This window comes from Gavialis gangeticus, unplaced genomic scaffold (genome assembly GCF_001723915.1).
Source record: "Gavialis gangeticus isolate Ggan-Ray unplaced genomic scaffold, GavGan_comp1, whole genome shotgun sequence".
NCBI classification, from domain to species: domain Eukaryota; kingdom Metazoa; phylum Chordata; order Crocodylia; family Gavialidae; genus Gavialis; species Gavialis gangeticus.
In genome coordinates, this window is record NW_017728995.1 from 23016959 (window position 1) to 23028644 (window position 11686).

General features: G+C 43.9%; 1 protein-coding gene across 4 annotated transcripts in view; it reads right to left on the reverse strand.

Annotated features, from left to right (window-relative positions):
• TBL1XR1 (transducin beta like 1 X-linked receptor 1) overlaps positions 1 to 11686 on the reverse strand; it is a 256969-nt gene that overhangs the window by 69593 nt on the left and 175690 nt on the right. For 3 of the 4 annotated variants that reach the window (XM_019503323.1, XM_019503321.1, XM_019503324.1), the window contains exon 3: positions 11305 to 11372. The exons of the other annotated variant lie outside the window; for it this stretch is intronic. The gene's annotated coding sequence lies outside the window, so the exon portion shown is untranslated. The remainder of the gene's footprint in view (positions 1 to 11304; positions 11373 to 11686) is intronic. 4 annotated transcript variants of the gene reach the window in all.

An 11686-nucleotide genomic window follows, 5' to 3' on the forward strand; every position in this document is an offset into this window, starting at 1 on the left:
ACACACACACACACACACACACACACACACACACTTTAATAGGTGTAAGAGTGAATTGTACTTTTAATCCAAAAGAAAAGGGTGCTTCAGGTATCAAAAGCTTGGGAAACACTGGTTCAGTCTACCTATATCATACTGGGGCCTGGGTACTTAGAGAAGTCACCTCCCTATTCATCACACCACCTTGTTCTTCACACAGAAGCATCTCTGGGACCACAGAGAATCATGGAGTGATAAAGAAGTATGGCTGGCAGGGACCTTGAGAAGACATCTAGTCCCACCTCAAGCAGGGGGTTGGATCATCCCTATCCAAATTATCCCATACAAATCCATTGTCTAACCTCTTACCAAAGCTAGTCAACTCTGAATACTTTCTCCAGCTCCAAACATCAGTCACCCTTCCATCTTCTGTGGTGGGTATGCTCGACTCTTCTTTTCCTGCTCCTGCTGCTTCCAGGTCTCCTTTCCACTCTTGCTCTTCCTTTTCTACTCTTTATAGATTTTTCTCTTTCTTCACTTTTTGTTGCCAACTTCTCATTTTTTATTCTGAGCTCTGTTCCCCCCCCACCATCATAATGTCCAAATCTTCTCAGTAACTTCATCTTTATGCTTTGCAAGCTTCCAGGCACAAACACCCTTCATCAGGCATTCCACCAATGTTAACCATCTTCTTGAGACCACAAAGTCTCCCACTCATTAACTCTCATTTACCCTATCCCTTACCATACACTCCGCTGCTGAGTTCTGTTCTCTGACCATCATCACCATCAACAACTTATTTTGTTCTCAGCTCTTCACACCCTGCTTTTTTCATTGATGCTTTATTGATTCTCTCTATTCAACACACTTTACCATTCCTCTTCCATTACAAGGGTGAATTCATTAACAACTGACCTGGAAGGTTCACCTAGAAAGCTGCGATTTTTCCTTTGCTAAAATGTTGATCATATTGTTGCCTTATGCTGCTATGTCCACCACACCTGATTTGTCTCTCTTGTACACCTGTTACAAGTTACCTACTATGTAGATCAGAGGTGTAGGACTCGTGGGCCAAATGAGCGTACCTGAGCGGGTCTGAAGGTCAGACTGAGACCAGCCCCCTGCAGAGTATCCACGGGTGCTGGGTTCTGTCTGCATGCCGCACATACCGACCATCAGGGCCAGCACGGGGCATACGCTGCCTATAAGACAAGGCTGGATCCAGTGCTGCAGGTGGCACAGGGTGTCCTGTGTACAGGCCTCATGCAGTTTCCCAGACTCAACCTGTCAGCCAGCTCCAGAGGCCATTGCACAGTAAGATGCAGGGTCAGCCAGTCCAGCATGGGATATGCAGGGCTGGCTTGGCCGCACATGCCTTGCTGACCAGCTCTGCATGCTGGCTCTGAGTCAGCAGGGCACCACATGGAGCACATGCCCTGTGCTGGCTTCCCATGCTGTATGCAGTGCACATAGTTATGCCAGTCCCACATCATGTGCTGACCTGGCCAGCCCCTGGGGCTGGCACAGGACATATGCTTCCCACAGTGAGCGGGCTGAACCCAGCACTGCATGCAGCCAAGCGGGTCTGGGAAGCAGGCTGCATGCGGCACCCCGGACTGATCCCCAATGCTGCCTGCAGCCTGCATGGTGCCAGATCCAGCCCATGGGCCTGGGCCTAGGCCAGCAATCCACAGGCCAGATCATACAGCTTTAATAGTTGGCTTTGAGTCCCACAGGATCTATCTGCATGGGCAGGCTCTGACTTGAGAGCTCTGACAGCATTAGTCTCTCCTCTATGGCAATGAACTCTATTAACTATACCAAGGTTTCTTAAAAACCTTTGCTACAGAGTATCTTGGCTTGGGTTGACTTGGCTCAGAGTGCTCCTTGCTTGCTTGCTTAAAGAGAGAAGTTGCTGATGGTGTTAATCTCTCAAAATACCTTTAAAAAAAAACAAACACACAAAAAAACCTTTTCTTTTTCCCAGATCCATTCCTTCCTTGTTCGTTAGACAGCGACTGAAGATACTGGATCCAATTACCTTGGTCTCTTAGACTTAGAAGGATGAGTGGATATGACCTCCTGCTACAGCGTTACCTTGAAGCCTGTTTGTTTTGCTCTCAGTGCAAAAGCTGCAAAGATGGACTGCCCTTCTCTGGACTATCTGAACGTCTGAAATGCCCATACAGAGGGCACATTTTCTTTTCACATGAAGGTTAAACTAACGTATTACTAGTGGTCTACCTAAATCACAGGGGGAGGTCACAAATTTGTGGGTGGATGAAAGCCTAAAGTTTTTATTCCATGGCCATCATGGTGGCCCTGCCCCTTGGCAAGGATTGGCAGAGAAGCCCCAGGCAGAGGGGGGGATACAAGGGGGTGGCCACCATCTTGCTTGCTGGCTACCCTTTGTGTGGCTAACCTCTCAGTGCTGGTTGGCAAAGAGGTCCCAGGGCAGAGGAGGGACAAGGGGCAGCAGCCATCTCATCTGCTGCTCTGTGCGCCACCCTACCAGTCAGCGCCTTCCCCTCCCGGCAGCGAGGACTGGTGACTCCCACTGGGGAGTCAGCATTTTATTTTTTATTAAGTTTTTTGTTATTGTTGTTGGCTTTGTGGGAAAACCATGAAACGGCAGAGTAAGTAGGTCCCTACCTATTACATTTATAACCATTCAGATAAAACTAAACAAAAACATAAATTAATTATATGAACAAGCCAGACAGTTTAGTAGAAAGAGAGGAAAGCAGAATAGTTATGGGTCTTCTCTGACCACTCTTGGGTGGGAAGGTTCGTGCAGTAACGTGTATGTTTGCTTTTCCTAATTGTTAAGCCACTTAAGAAAACCTCCTGGACTGGCAAGCACAGCACACAACATCGGCAGTCAAGATACAAACAGGCAATTTGATTAGGAAGGGGAGAAAAAAAAAAAAGAGGCAGTAACTAGTTGTTATGTTCACAGTGCAGGTGGAGAGGGTTTGATATATTCTACATGCAAATAAAACTGACTTGCTTTCTCATTATTAAGCTTGCTCTTATGTGCTATTCTCATGAGAAAAGAGGGTTTGGAATTATCCGCTCTGGCAGCATCTAGTTTGGGGATAACAAATAATTTTTCAGAATTCTTTTGTGAGTGTATGAAAGCTGCCAATTTTTTCCTGAGGCAGATGTTCTGTTGAATACTAACTACTGTGAGTCCACTGTCTCTGAAAAACGAAGGGTGAAATGGAAAACCCCGTGAGAAAATACAATAATGAAAAAACAGACTCTCACAGGGCACAGAGGATGTCTTTCAACTACAATTTATTAGGTTCTTACTCCTGAAAATATAAACTTTTAGCAAGGGGGAAATATAATCTCCAGTCTTAATGACCATTAATTGAGCACTGCTGCATCGGAAACTGCCACTTATTCAAGAGGAGACCAGATATATTTTACTATATTAGGATGGAGAAACAGCTAGCAATGTGTCCTTTGGCCAGTGGAAATAAAGTGAGTTAAGGGTACTGAGATGACACCAAATATGTTTTTATAATGGCCTTCACCTATTAGTGTGAAGGGCAGCATTACCCATGAGTCTTGGGCTGATGTCAAACATGCAGATTAGTGCTTATGAATATTAATGACAGATACACTGTACTTTAGACTTGCTTTTCCACATTAACCTAGATATTAAACACACTGAGAATGCATACTACATTTGGACTGTGGCATTTAATAATGGAAATATGTGCCAGCATTCATCACACTGACTGCTCAAAGCTCTCTATCGCCGTAAAGCAAATTATAAAGCCTAGAATAAATTAAACTTAAGCTATCTGACAAGTTTGCTTCAGGCCCCAAGGTGTTTACCTAAGAGAGTTAAGACAAGTAATCCATGATTGACTGTTATTTGCTAGTTCATATCAATGACAGTATGCATAAATGAGGTCTGGAGGGAAAGCTTAAAGAGAGCTTTGCCCTCAAGTTAAGGACCTAGCTTTACATCCTATACTTACAAATTTTCACAGCCTTGAAGTAATCTTAGGTGAGCCAATGGCGAGTGTCCAGGTGGCTAAAAGTCAGAATAGACATTCGCAAAAATGAAAATAAAAAAAGTGGAAGCATGCTCATGCAGCGAAAGCTAAATACAAAAGTAGACCCACTCGGGAATTTAAAGAAGAGTTTCTGCCACTTTTGCCTTGCTGGTCTGTTACCTCTGAAAAACGAGCTACACTTTTCCCAGTAACCCACACCACAAACACCATCTGGAGCTAGGTTTCCTCTCCGTTTCCAACTGAAACCCCTGAATACTGGAATGTGGCAGTTATGCTAAGAACTCTGCAAACAAAAGCCCTGGCCCTGAGTTTGGAGACATACAGGCATGTCTTTAAACCTGCCCCAAGCACCAGTGGGGCTCTCTGAAGGTAGATCAAACTGCAGGATTGGAGCCTAAAGGAAACAAGCCCGTTACCAAAGCAAATATGATCAAAGGAAACAAGCCTTGTACAAGACAACTTTGGCCCGCTGTATTTTTAATGAAAGGCTGATTAAGCAGGAAGAAATAATTAAAACTGCATCTTATCCAAAAAGGGAGGCGAGGAGAAAATATGATCACTTTAAAAAATATTGCTCAAACGTTACAATCAAAAGGAAGGAAGGTTATAGAGAGAGAATTAAAAACAAGCATGCATGCTTCAGGATTCCCAGATTTAACTTCAGCATCACTTGGTCTGGGTGTCCAAGTCATTTAAATTCTCTTGCTTCTTAACTTTTCCCACCTTAGTTCAACAATCTTTCATTATTTAAAAGGTAAAATAGTATAACAGTGCAATGGAGGTGGACAATTATTTGGACCTGAGGGCCACACATGGAGTTTTGATGAGCTGTTGCAGGCCTGGTTAACTCCACCCCCCCGCCAAAACAACTTGCCGAATCTCCCTATGGGGCTGCAGGCAGCCAGGAGCAGTATTTGGAAGTAGGACGGGCAACCGAGGCTAGGATCACGGGGCCAGGTTGCACAACAGTGACAACTCAGAGCCAGGGCCCAGGCCAACCCACAATCAGCTCCCTGCATGCCCCTGCCCTGTATGAGTGGAGTGGGATGGAGGAGGGAGGGAGGGGGATGCGTGCATATGATGGGGACTGCCTGGGTACTAGGTCGTGGGAGCCAGCTGGGGGAGGGGAGGGCACGTGCAGCAGAGCTCACCCAGGTGGGGTGGTCTGCAGCTGCCTCCACCCACTCCTGCCCGGGATAGTCAGTGCAGTGCTTCTGCCTATGCCCACCAGCCTGGCCCCAGCTGGTGCAGTTTCCAGCAGGGCTGTCCCCAGTGCGGCTGCATCCAGCCGGGTGCTGCTCTGCTCCCCTCACCTCCAGCAGCAGCTCCCCCTTCTGCCCCTGCTGTGCTGCTCTGAGCAGAGGGGAGAGAAGGGGGTGGAAGAGCTTCAGCTGGGCATCTCCTGCCTCAGCATGTGGGGCTCTGGCTTCAGCTCCTGGCTGCTTTCCACCTGCTATGCCTGCCTGGTACAATGAGCAGCCATCTGTGGGCAGGTGGAAGGTGGCTAGGAGCTGGAGTCAGAGCCCTGTTCGCTGGGGCAGGATCTACCTGGCTGAAGCTTTCTTCCCAGCCACCCAGACCAGCGCAGCAGGGGCAGGAGCAGCAGCCACTGGAGGTGAGGGGAGCAGAGTGGCACACAACTGGCTGCAGCTGCACTGGGAATAGCCCTGCTGGACGCTGCACACACTGGCTGGGGCCTGGGCTGGCAGGGCTGTTCTGCTCCCCTCATCTCTAGTGGGGGCCCCTCCTTCTGCCCCTGCTGCACCGCTCCAGGTGGGTGGAGGGGGGAAGCTTCAGCTGGGTGGCTCCTGCCCCAGCATGCAGGACTCCAGCGCCTGGTTGCCTTCCATCTGCTACTCCTGCCCTCAGGTGGCTGCTCATAGCTTTGAGCAGGCGAAGTGGATGGAAGGCAGCCGAGAACTGGAGCCAAAGCCCTGCTGGGACAGGAGATGCCCAACTGAAACTCTTCCCACACTGCAGCAGGAGGAGGAGGAGGAGGAGCCACTGCAGCTGGAGGTGAAGGGAGCAAAGCAGCACCCTGCTGCCTGCAGCCATACCAGGAACAGCTCTGTTGGAGGCTGCATACTGGCAAGGGCCAGGGCCAGGCCCAGGGCCAGGCCGGGCCCAGGTGAAAGTGTGGTGCCAGCTGCCCCGACAGGAGTGGGTGGAACTCCATCCCATCTGGAGCACTGTGGGGGCCGCTACAGGCCAGATCCAGTCAGGTGGTGGGCTGAATCCGTCACACTGGCTGGATTTTGCACGCCACTGGTATATAAACTACCATAGGTAAAAATACAGTTTGAAAAATTAAGGACCAAACAACACAGCAACAGTAATAAACCACAAATTCAGTAAATTCATATTATCTATAGCAGCAGTCAGGGCTACTACTTTGAATACGAAGAAACAAACAAAAAACAGAGCAAGATCTCTAATGGCCAAGTCCCAAATTCTTTTTTTTTTTTTTTTTTAAAAAAAAAAAAAAAGAATTTGGGCCTTGGCCATTAGAGATTTTTCTTTGTTTTTTTTTTTTTTTAAAAAAAAAAAAAAAGAATTTGGGCCTTGGCCATTAGAGATTTTTCTTTGTTTTTTTTTTTTTTTAAATATAGAAAACCTTAATGGTTGTTCTGAGAAATAAACAGTGTCTCATGAGTAGCACTTTTTGGGAAGGTAGGATTCCAAGCATGCCTTCCTCCATTAAACGCGAAAAGTCTTGTAGCCGTTTATCAAACAGGAAATGTGGCAGTAGTTGATTGCCAGTGATCTTAACCCTTTTTCTCAGGCCTGGATAGCCCACAGGCACTGCAGTCGCAGGCAAAACAGCATGCATAATTTGGCTAGTTCCACAATTTATTTTCAGTCCCAATTTCATTTGTGTCCTATTTTACATTTACTTCTTTTTTTAAAAATGAGGCAAGAACCAACCTAGCATGTTCATATCTACTCTTATGATTTCATTGGCGATACCTATTCGGTATTCCTTCCTTTTGGTGCAATTAATTATGCAATTGCTTTTGGTAAAAACAGCATAAAACATATGACATCTCACATGCATCAAAACTTCTGGGGGAGCTAGCTATGCGAAGATGAGGGGTTAGAAATGAGTCTAGACACAGGATGAGATTTGCAAGTAGTGTTAATTCCAAGGGCATGAGAGTGTGAGGGGAAGACACTAGCACAGATAACTTTGGAGGAGGCAGGTACTTGGGGCAGGAAACTGGCAGCAGTAGTTTTTGGAGGTGAAAGAAGCCTATGGCTGGGAGTCAGTAGTGGTAATCTCTGGCACAGCTGGAATTAAGATTCCTGAGGCAGTTACGTGATGAGTACTGCAAGCAGGGATTTACAATTGGTGAGGGCAGATCCAAATGCAAGGCTCTGCTATCAGTAGTATAAAAAGCAAAAAAAGGGGGCGGGGGCTGATAGTTTGTGGGGCTGAATGCTCTCCACATCTTTTCCCCTTGCTTTCCCCCTACCTGCCCCTGAGCCCTCTCTGCCTTGTTAGACTCTATTTTTCCTGTTCGGGAACTAACAGGGGAAGCAGTCAGAAATCAGAAGCAATCAAACTACCTGCACAGCAGTTGTTACAGCTGCCACTAGGGGCTGGGAGACGGAACTATACAAGGTTGAGTTGCACAGATGATAAATTCAGCAGGGATGTAGGCAGGATTGGCAGGGTTTGGAGGTTATTTTATTTCCCTTTTTCAAAGATTGTTGCAATGTAATTATGTCTCTCCATGACTTATACTATTCTCATAACCCAATCACCTTCTTTTCGTCCCCAATCCAAGACCAACTACAATGCATGCACCTAAACTCTGTGAAAGCCAGGAAATAGTTTTGTGGGCAGTGTATGGGAGACTTGGGCAAAAATAGTGGAATTTACCATGTGGCTCTACAAGCTTTCAACATTATGTCACTTCCTCATGTGCTAACACATGCATGCAGTAATAAATAGTGTATGAAGACTGCATATACATGTTTCAGTGACTGTTCTAAGGCTAATTTTATACAAAATCAAAAAAATTCCTCTTTCCCTCTAAAACCTATGAAGATGGCTTTTGACTATGAAAAGAACCTGGCTGCTTGCTTGTATACTAAATAATTCTGATGAGATTTTTGAAGCCAGCGTAACTTTTAGAAATTTCTCACTTTTTCTTTTAAATGCACTGGGGGAACATTTGTTCACCGGAGCGCCCCAAGGGATGACAAGGTCGAACGATTACAAGCTCCTCCGAGATTGTTTCAGGCTGGACATAAGGAGTAACTTCTTTACTGTCTGAGCCCCCAGGGTTTAGAACAGACTGCCACTGGAGGTGGTTCAAGCACCTATTTTGAACACCTTCAAGAGACATCTGGATGCTTATCTTGCTGGGATTCTGTGACCCCAGCTGACTTCCTGCCCCTAGGGCAGGGGGCTGGACTCGATGATCTTCCAAGGTCCCTTCCAGCCCTAGTGTCTATGAAACTATGAAGGATATTCAGAAATCATCATGATGTCATTTGTGTGATGTTAGGGTTTTTTGGGGATTTGTGAGCAGTGTGGCATTTTTGATACGTTCACATCTGGTATACCACCACATTTTTGCCTGCACATGTGCATACAGAGACAGATGCTTTTTTAAAATTTAAAAATCAGCAGCTCTGCATTAACTGCACGCACAAAAAGGGAAGGGGGTGTGTAAAAGGTTCTATTAGTAGTAATCAGCTTAAAAAAGATTTAAAAAAAAAAATCATGGAGGACAAGATGCTGAAAAGCAGGGTGCTGTTTCTTCTTCCTTCCAGTTCAGGATATTGCTGTCTGCTCTTGTTCTTGGCAAATTGCTTAGTTAATCCCAGTTGAAGAACATCATTATTCAGAACCTGATGATCATTCATCAGCATGATAAGAATTATTTACAAAGAAGAAATAAAAATACATTCTTTTGAATTAAACAGTTTCCCCAAACTAACCGTAAAATAACCAAATTACATGTTTATAGAAAAGGGTGCACGGTGCTAGGATGCAATTAGAAACATTAATACAGTTTCCCCTTTTGAAAATTTACTGTGAAGAGAAAATATTTGTGCTTAGTAAAGCTAAACAGCCGCAGTGATGGAAATATCCTGGAGCGCACACTAGCTATTTTATAGGCAGCTGTGGTGAAGATGCCTCCAAATCGCCCCACAAATGATTCTCACTGCATCTTTTGGGGAACTTTGTAATTGCAGTAACTATCTCTGTTAGTTTAGTCGTAAAAGCTTCTTCTTATCCAAGGCTGCCAAATGACAGGGAGGAGGCTTTTAAAATATCGCCCATGTCCACTACTGCATAAGGTAAGCATACCTCAAACATCTGAATCACAGTTCCCAAAAAGAAAACTGCAAACCCCACGCTTCTAACAACAACACCTTTTTCAAAAAAATATGGGTTGGGGAAATAAGTTAACACACGAAAAAGCTGGCTGACTTCTCTAGATTTCATTGTGCACTAAATCAATACTGCCCAGAATACTTAGACTATTTATTCATTCAACGTCCTCAAGACAGGACTGCTAGGATTCCAGTGAGATCCTGACATCTTGGTTTCTTTACTTGCAGTTAGTTTATATACCGGATAGGTTCAGATTTTTCAGACTTCCCCAGCTGATTGACAATAATCATGGATTCATTATTCTACTTGTCTTTATACAAATGCAAAGGATGCATTTCTCTACATGCACTGTGCGCGCACACATCTTTTATTTGGTGAGCTAAAAAACAGACACTGCTACCACTTCCTTGCCTAAATTTTTGAAAGTCTAATCCCATGCCAGGCCCACAGGGTCAACTGCTTCCATCTTCACACTTCCCTATACACATGTACAAAAGGGGCATCTTTCTCTTTAATCTACGGGCCCCTCTGCACTCCTTGGGGCCATCAAGCACCATCTCCAAGCCAAAGGACGTCAGCATTTTTGTTTTTTTTCATGATGAACAAGTGCGGCCTTTTTGAAAATCTCAAACAACCTATACTGCTCTGCAAAGAAAGGAAGGGATCGGTCCTGAAAGTTTAAGTGCATCACTGTTCCCTCTAACTTAAGTGTTTGACTAGATTGGGGCCACAACAACCAGAGAACCTTATGGGATGGAGTCCATGAAATGGAAACTAATGGGAGAGGAGCAGGGCGTGAAAAATTTGGAACATATCCTATTCAGTCTCCCTCTCAACATCCACTGTGCGAGACACAGTAACTGGGCTAGGTGGCCTGACCCAGAAAACAGCAGTTCTTACATTATTTTGAGTCTAAGATTCATTATTCGGTGGCTCTATTTGCTTGAGATGCATAGTTAAAATAAACACCCTCGACTCTGAGCGTCCTCTCTCTATATATGTATGGTTCTGCACGCTCAAGACTTACTATAAACTGTAATGAATTGTGGGGAAAAGACATCTGCTACACCCACCAGACATTTGTTAAATTACAGCATATATTAAAAATTCCACAGATACAAGTACAGTATCAGTTGCCTACTGCTGAAAGAACAAGCACATGATTGTGCTCTAACACAATATATGAGCGTTGCTGGTGGTATAATGTTCAGAACAAAATTTTCACTTTTTTTTTTTTTTTTTTTTTTTTTTTTTTTAAAGTGAATCCTATTTTCCTTACAGTTCTGGTCATGAAACAGGGAGCAGACTAAAGAAAAAAGAAGCATATTAAAGGAAAATACAAGAGGTGAGATCATAAATGTATAAATTAAAAAAAAAAAAAATCAAAACATTGCTGCTGAAACATTATTAAACATTAAACCTAGGGGAAAAAAGGGACCTGGTAAAAGCACAATGTGTGCGAGTATATACGCCCACTATATTGCACATTATAATTTTTTTTTAACCAGACAAGGCTTTAGCATTTACATGATACAACTGAAGTGAAGCAACTTTTGCATGTAACTTTTAAAAGAAAGCTGACCCATATGAAGATGACAATGGCTCTGTACTTCTAGAAGACAATATAGTTGTTCCAAGTTGTTTTTGTCAAAGGTCTATTTAATGTAACATTTCCATATTGTGGTTTAACGTGTTATATCATAACAGCTCTCAAGGAGCCGAATATGGATTTATGCATTAGAAAATAACAGCTCCAAAGGAGCTGTTAAAGACTTTCAAATAAAATAATACACAACATAAAAACTCAGCGGCCTGCTAAGATTGATGCCTAACCAATAAAATGAATGCATATAATGTCTGATGCTAATATATACCAAAATATTAGGTCTCCTCTATTTAAAAAAAAACAACATATATATATAAATCATTGAGTGTCCTTACCAGAACTACTCTCTGAAACCCCACAAAATTGAGATGTGGCAGCAGTACAGCCCTTGGTATTACACCACCTGTAACACAAACCATATTATGATACTTTCTGTCAATACTAGCTTTAAAAAAATATGGAAAAGGTATAAGATGCAGCTATTTTTTTCCTACTAGGCTTGTTATTGAAAATATTAAAGCAACAATCACAGTTTCCAACTGATAGCACAACAAAATGTCACACAAATGGCTATAACTTGTTTAAGGGGGTAGGTTGGTTGTTTTTATTAAACAGACATCCCAAGTAAAGTTTGAACTCTATTTTTGCCTCACCCTCTTTGTTCTGGTTTGGTTTGGTTTGGGTTTTTTGTTGGGTTTTTTTTTTGGGGGGGGGGGG